At 48.1% G+C, this 7,790-nt stretch overlaps 1 protein-coding gene across 5 annotated transcripts in view; it reads right to left on the reverse strand.

Annotated features, from left to right (window-relative positions):
* RNF4 (ring finger protein 4) overlaps positions 1 to 7,790 on the reverse strand; it is a 46,667-nt gene that overhangs the window by 28,868 nt on the left and 10,009 nt on the right. Inside the window, exon 1 of one of the 5 annotated variants that reach the window (XM_011970843.1) lies at positions 4,713 to 6,043. The exons of the other annotated variants lie outside the window; for them this stretch is intronic. The gene's annotated coding sequence lies outside the window, so the exon portion shown is untranslated. Of the gene's footprint in view, positions 1 to 4,712; positions 6,044 to 7,790 lie in introns of those variants that run through there. 5 annotated transcript variants of the gene reach the window in all.

A 7,790-nucleotide genomic window follows, 5' to 3' on the forward strand; every position in this document is an offset into this window, starting at 1 on the left:
TAGAATCTGTAAAAGAGAATTTAAAAGAAACAAAGCTAGGATAACCTGGAGCTGTCACTTAGACAAAACCTCCTTCTTCAAGGAGGAAGAAGCAGTGAACAGCTGCAATGCACAGGCTGAGGAACTAAAAGGCAGCCAGTGAGCTCAGACACGGAAGTGGGACACGGTGACCTAAGCAAGTGGAAGCAGCAGCAAAGGAGTTGCAGTCCCAGCCTAACTGCACTGAGGATCAAGCTGGGCTGTCTAGAGGAAGCGGCACTGAATGGGGCCTAAAGCGACAGGAGGTGTCAGTCAAGAAACAATGTATGTGGGTGGGGTGGGCGGAAGGAAGAGGCATGTCCCAGACAAGCACTGTGTGGAGGTGGGGAGAGAACTGAGGACAACAAAGGTGCCGAAGAGAACAGATGGGAGACTGAACAAGTCAGACCGTAGACCAAGGAGGAGATTCAGGGTAGACCAGGCGTGAAGAAGGCCGTGAGGCTCAGGGGTAGTGACAGAGTATAGGACAGAGAGGTGACTGACAGGGTGGAAGTTGGGGGGGCTTCGGGGCTTTCTTCATTCTTATAGATTTATGATTTAAGGTCTACGTAACTATTCTCTTATTCTTAGAGGATCACCCCCACATAAAGCTATTATAAGCACTTCAGATACTGACCCCCCCAACTCTAGCAGGAGTATGACATTTAATTATGTATATTTATGGTATATATGTATATGATGTGCAGATGCTCCTTGACTTACAATGAGGCTAACTCCCAATAAATCTTAAGTTGAAAAATCCTAAATAAAACACTGTAAATTGGCCAGGTGCAGTGGCTCACGCCTTATAATCCCAGCACTTTGGGAGGCCGAGGTGGGCAGATCACAAGGTCAGGAGATAGAGACCATCCTGGCTAACACGGTGAAACCGGGTCTCTACTAAAAATACAAAAAATTAGCCGGGTGTGGTGGCGGCGCCTGTAGTCCCAGTTACTCGGGAGGCTGAGGCAGGAGAATGGTGTGAACCAGGGAGGCGGGGACTGCAGTGAGCCGAGATGGCGCCACTGCACTCCTGCCTGGGCAAGAGTGCGAGGCTCTCTCTCAAAACAAAACAAAAAACAAAAAAACCCCACTGTAAGTCAGAGACTGTCTGTGTATTCATATGTGCATGTGTCTCTATCACATATAAGACAGTCTGCTAATTGACAGAGACAGACTGTCAGGCGGGCAGGAAACAGGAAGAGGGTTAGACTGGAACCAAATTCTATGACTGTATCTCATATCACTGTATTCCTATGAGCAAAGAGTGAGTCAGTGGAAAAGGGGCAGTGGGGAGCACACCAGAACCAGAATGATGCTGTAACTCTGCAGCCAGTCCACAGGGAGATGCTCTAATGAGAAGCTCTTCTGTTTAGCCCAGCCCTACATCAGGTACACAGAACCCTCAAATCCTGCCTGGGAGGCAGGGTCTGATACAATCACCCACTGAAAATAAGAGACCTGGGCTGGGCATGGTGGTTCACGCCTGTAATCCCAGCACTTTGGAAGGCCAAAGTGGGCGGATCACCTGAGGTGAGGAGTTCGAGACCAGCCTGACCAATATGGGGAAACCTACTCCCTACTAAAAACACAAAAATTAGCTGGGTGTAGTGGTGGGCGCCTGTAATCACAGCTACTCGGGAGGCCAAGGCAGGAGAATCACTTGAGCACAGGAGGCGGAGTTTACAGTGCCATTGCACTCCAGCCTGGGCGACGAGTGAAACTCAGTCTCAAAATAAACAAATAAATAAAAACACATAATTTTTTTTTTGAGACAGTCTTGTTCTGTCACCCAGGCTGGAGTGCAGTGGTGTGATCTTGGCTGACTGCAGCCTCTACCTCTCAGGTTCAAGCAATTCTCATGCCTCAGCCTCCCAACTAGCTGGGATTATAGGAACCCACCACCATGCCCGGCTAACTTTTGTATTTTTAGTAGAGATGGGGTTTTGCCATGTTGGCCAGGATGGTCTCCAACTCCTGACCTCAAGTGATCCGCCCACCTCGACTTCCCAAAGTTCTGGGATTATAGGAGTCAGCCACTGCACCTGGTCACAAACACCTCTTAAACGGAACTTTGATACCCTTAGTCATATCAATAACCACACCTTAATACTCAGAAGAAATACGAGCCTCTTGCTCATTATACAAATGAGGGTATGTGGTAAGTGGTCAGCAATGATGTGGCTGGCCAATAAGCCCTACAGCCTTGGACAAATACTTGCCCTCTGTGCCTCAGTGTCCGCATCTTTAACTGAGTAGAACGCCTCACCTCTGTGGAACCAGTGGCCGCTGAATGAAACACGCAGTATGGTTCCTCGCACCCAGAAGGCAACTCTATCAGCTAATTCGCTCACTATTCACAGGTGCCTAGTCTGGGTAAGGCACTGCTCCAGGGGTTAGGAACAGAATGGGAAACAGCAACAAAAAACCACCCAAGGAGCATATATCCTAGCTGGACAGATGAGCAACACATTAAGTAATAAACACATGTTATATCAGAAGGGCTGGAGAAAATGTCTCTTCTTACAGGTATGAGTGCTATTCAATAAAACAAAGCTTCACCCCAGGAGGAATTGGAACCAATGTTTCCGGCTCTTAGCAAGGGCTTTATTCATTTCCAGAAGAGACTTGGCAGGATGTAGCTAATCACAATGGCTTAGACTTAGAGGAGGACTCAGAGGAGGTTGAAGAAAGCCGGCACAGAGCCAATGACAGGCAGTTCTCACCCAGAGTTATTTATTCCTAAAGCTCAGGGGCCTCGAACATTGGCCTCCCTTGAAGGTTTGCAGGGACAAGAGGAATGAACTTGATCAAAGCAGAAAGCAGCAGACTATGCTCAGAGAGGCAATGAGGCAGGTTCAGATGCCAAGTAACCAGGTCTTCCATAAAATTATCTTATGGCCCTGGTTAAGCTGCCACCAGCGATCAGGCTGCAACCAAAATCCCCAGGGTCCTGAAAGGCGCAAAGGGCTTTCACATCTTTCAGCCAAGATGGCCTAGGCTTTGGAGTCTCATACAAAAACAACGTAATTTCTGGAGGCCAGGAGAAAGGGTAAGATCATGAAGGAAATCTAAGGATCAACTAACTCCTCCAGAGGCCGATGGGCAGGTGTACTTCAGATGCTAGAGGCCGTCAACATTCTCGACACTTCCCCAGAGCCCACAGTCAGCACGGGAGGCAGGCTTGCCAAGCTACCTGGTGTTGATGGCCACTGAGCACAGAGCCTGCCAGAGAAGACCAGCTAGCAGCTTAGCTGCCTCTACTGTATCCAGAATTCAGGGTTGGTTGGGCTATAGAGATGGTTGTGAGATGCTCACAAATCTGATTATTTGACCCATACCAGGTGGGAGCAGCTGAGCAGTGCCCCACAATGGGAATTCTCTGACGGGCACACCAGAGGAGGCCTGATCTCAGACAGCACTTTCTCCGGCTCCAGGCTCCTCAACAGAGACATGTTCTTCTAGCCTTAGTCAGATGCATCTGTGGGCTAAGGAGCAATACAAGCTGTCACCAAAGGGCTAGCCAAACCCAGCTCTTTAAGGGCTTGCATCTTGGTGGAGAAATCCAGCATCCAGAAGTCCTAATCTAGACCCTCTTCAACTCTCAACACTTTACCTAGAAAGTAAACTAACAAGTCAGTGTCCCAGCCTGGGCAACATGGGGAAACCCTGTCTCTACAAAAAAATACAAAAACTTAGCCGAGCACAGTGGTGTGTGACTCTAGTCCCAGCTCCCAGCTACTTGGGAGGCTGAGGTGGGAGGCTCACTTGAGAGTGGGAGGTTGAAGCTACAGTGAGCCATGACCGCGCCACTGCACTCCTGCCTTGGTGAGAGTGAGACCCTGTCTTAAAAACAACAAAAACGCCGGGTGCGGTGGCTCACGCCTGTAATCTCAGCACTTTGGGAGGCCGAGGTGGGCGGATCACGAGGTCAGGAAATCGAAACCATCCTGGCTAACACAGTGAAACCCCGTCTCTACTAAAAATACAAAAAATTAGCCAGGTGTCTGCAGTTCCAGCTACTCCAGAGGCTGAGGCAGGAGAACAGCGTGAACATGGGAGACGGAGCTTGCAGTGTACAGAGACTGTGCCACTGCACTCCAGCCTGGGCAACAGAGCAAGACTCTGTCTCCAAAAAACAAAAAACAAAAAAACCAAATCTCTGTCTCAAAAAAATATCATAAACAAAACAAAAACACACATGCAAGTCAAAAAACCACTGGCTCCCAGTGAAGATAAAGAAAAACAGCCACACACAACAGGAATGCTCTGAAGGTGACAGAAGGCAGAAGGGAGAAGGGGGAGGAGGAGGTTCAAGGAAGTTAAAAGCACCACAAGGTAATGCAAAGAAGCACCAGGCTCCAAAATATCCAAGAATATTGCAAGTGCTCCCAAATAATCACAAGCATTGCCTACAGAACATAGGCCAAAGTCTTCATATCATATAGCCAACCTCCCCTCCCAACTCCTCCTCACTTTTCTGGGTTCATTTGCAGTTACAGACATGTGTTCCTTAAAAAAAATAAAGCATCTTGCTATGCAAAAACCCACCATTTGTGAGGAAAAATGGAATTAGGGGCACAACACTAAAAAATTTTGTCAGTGACACACATACACAAAACAATCTAGTGAAAATGGTAGTAAAGTTCTACACGTTAAATGGTTAAGAAATACAAGTAACTGTGATACTTTACCTTCAAAAAGGCCTGAGGCTTGCTCTGTGGAAGTGGGCCTCAGACAGTTTACGGCTTGTGAGTTATTGAGAAGTGGAGGCAAAGACAGTGAATGCTGTAACATCCGATGTACACAACTGTGGCTCACATAAAACAAGTCAACTGAGGTGACTGATCTATGTTGAAGGTGTGTATATTACATGGCTTGGTACAGCTGGCCTCAACTTTTCACGATCACCTAACGTTTCTCACAGATGACACTGTGTACAGCAAACTCTCAAGTGGTTATCTAATACAGCAGCCTCACTGGAACAAACTCATGTTTCCAAACAAACACTTCAAGCAGAACTGTACTTTACTCCAGGAATCCTGGAAGTCAGTTCAAAGTACCTGACTTTGGAACTCAAAGAAGGTCTGAAGTTGGCCAGGTTGGTCCTGCCACTCCCACCCTTTGGGGGAATTTCTGCTCATTCTTCAAGGCCTACCTCAAAGGGCTTCAATTTCTCTCACTCCTCCCAGTGCTGACTTAACCATTCCTTCTATACTCCCTTAAGACAAGAAACATAACTTATCAAATACTTATCAAGGTGTCCCCACCCATTAGCACAGCACTTGGCCCAAACATGTAAGTAAGATTTTTTTTTTCCCCACTGAAATTATCAAGGTCTGGGTTCACGCCTGTAATCCCAGCACTTTGGGAGGCCGAGGTGGGCAGATCACCTGAGGTTGGAAGTTTGAGACCAACCTGGCAAACATGGTGAAACTCCAACTCTACTAAAAAAACAAAAATTAGCCAGGCATGGTGACGGGCATCTGTAATCCCCGCTACTCAGGAGGCTGAGTCAGGAGAACCCCTTGCACTCGGGAGGCAGAGGTTGCAGTGAGCCGAGATTGCACCATTGCACTCCAGCCTGGGTGACAGAGTGAGACTCTGCCTCAAAACAAAACAAAAAAGAATGAAATTAGCAAACTCTAGGGCCAGGAAAGAGGCTCATGCCTGTAATCCCAGCACTTTGGGAGGCTGAGACAGGACTGCTTGAGCCCAGGAGTTCTGGACCAGCCTGGTCACCACAGTGAAACTCTTTCTCCACAAAATATTAATACCAAAAAAAAAAAAAACCTAGCAGGCTGTGGTGGCACACGCCTGTAGTCCCAGTTACTCAGGAGGCTAAGATGGGAGGATCGCTTGTGCCCAGGGAGGTCGAGGCTAAAGTGAGTTATGACTGTGCTACTGCACTCCAGCCTGTCATTCCGAACACTGACCCCCAGCAAAAGTTATCAAGCTGATCACATGCTTGAAAGAGATGGCAGATACCTTGAATACATGGCAGAGCGTTTTTGAAAAAGGAAAAAAATAATTTCAGAGATGGGGGAAATGAAGCCTTTACATTGCAAGTAAAAACAGTCACAATTAAGAAACAAATGGAGCCTTAAAAGCGGGACTGGAGCCAGTGCAGCGGTGTGCACCTGTATTAGTCCGTTTTCACAATGCTGATAAAGACATACTTGAGACTGGTCACCTTACAAAAGAGGTTTAATGAACTTAACAGTTCCACATGGCTGGAGAAGCCTCACAATCAAGATGGAAGGCAAGGAGGAGCAAGTCACATCTTACATGGATGGTGGCAAGCAAAGAGAGCTTGTGCAGGGAAACTTCCCCTTACAAAACTATCAGATCTTGTGAGACTTATTCACCATCATCAGAACAACATGGGAAAGATCTGCCCCCTGATTCAATTATCTCCCACCAGGTCCCTCCTACATGTGGAAATTCAAGATGAGATCTGGGTGGGGACACAGCCAAACCATACCATTCCACCCCTGGCCCCTCCCAAATCTTATGTCCTCACATTTCAAAACCAGTCATGCCTTTCCACAGTCCCAAGGTCTTAACTCATTTCAGTATTAACTCAAAAGTCCAAAGTCTCATCTGAGACAAGGCAAGTCCCTTCCACCTATAAGCCTGTAAATCAAAAGCAATTTAGTTACTTCTTAGATACAATGGGGGTGCAGGCATTGGGTAATTCCAAATGGGAGAAATTGGCCAAAACAAAGGGGCTACAGGCCCCATGCAAGTCTGAAATCCAGCAGAGCAGCCCAAATCTCAAAGCTCCAAAATGATCTCCTTTGACTCCATGTTTCACAACCAGTCATGCTGATCCAAGAGGTGAGCGCCCAAGGTCTTGGGCAGCTCCACCCCCGTGGCTTTGCAGGGTACAGCCTCCCCCCCGGCTGTTTCATAGGGTGGTGTTGAGTGTCTGCAGCTTTTCCAGGTGCACAGTGCAAGCTGTCAGAGGCTCTATCATTCTGGGGTCTGGAGGACAGTGGTTCTCTTCCCACCGTTCAACCAGGTGGTGCTCCAGTTAGGACTCTGCTTGGGGGCTCTGACCTCACATTTCCCTGCTGCAATGCCCTAGCAGAGGTTCTCCATGAGTGCCCTGCCCCTGCAGCAAACTTCTGCCTGGGCATCCAGGTGTTTCCATGCATCCTCTGAAATCTAGGTGGAGGTTCCCAAATCCTGATTCTTGACTTTGGTGTACTCGCAGGCTCAACACCATGTGGAAGCTGCCAAGGTTTGGGGCCTGTACCCTCTGAAGCCATGGCCTGAGTTCTACTCTATGTTGGCCCCTTTCAGCCACAGCTGGGGCAGCTGGAATGCAGGGCACCAGGTCACTAGGCTGCACACAGCAGAGGAACTCTAGGCCCAGCCCAGGAAACCATATTTTCCTCCTGGGCATCTGGGCCCATGATGGGAGGGGCTGCCATGAAGACCTCTGACATGCCCTGGCGACATTTTCCCCCACTATCTTGGGGATTAACACTTGGCTCCTTGTTACTCATGCAAATCTCTGCAGCTGGCTTTAATTTCTCCTCAGAAAATGGTATTTTATTTTCTAGCACATTGTCAGGCTGCAAATTTTCCAAACTTTTATGCTCTGCTTCCCTTATAAAACTGATTGCCGGCCGGGCGCGGTGGCTCAAGCCTGTAATCCCAGCACTTTGGGCCGAGACGGGCGGATCATGAGGTCAGGAGATCGAGACCATCCTGGCTAACACGGTGAAACCCCGTCTCTACTAAAAAATACAAAAAACTAGCCG

Source organism: Mandrillus leucophaeus, unplaced genomic scaffold (assembly GCF_000951045.1).
Source record: "Mandrillus leucophaeus isolate KB7577 unplaced genomic scaffold, Mleu.le_1.0 Scaffold98, whole genome shotgun sequence".
NCBI lineage: Eukaryota > Metazoa > Chordata > Mammalia > Primates > Cercopithecidae > Mandrillus > Mandrillus leucophaeus.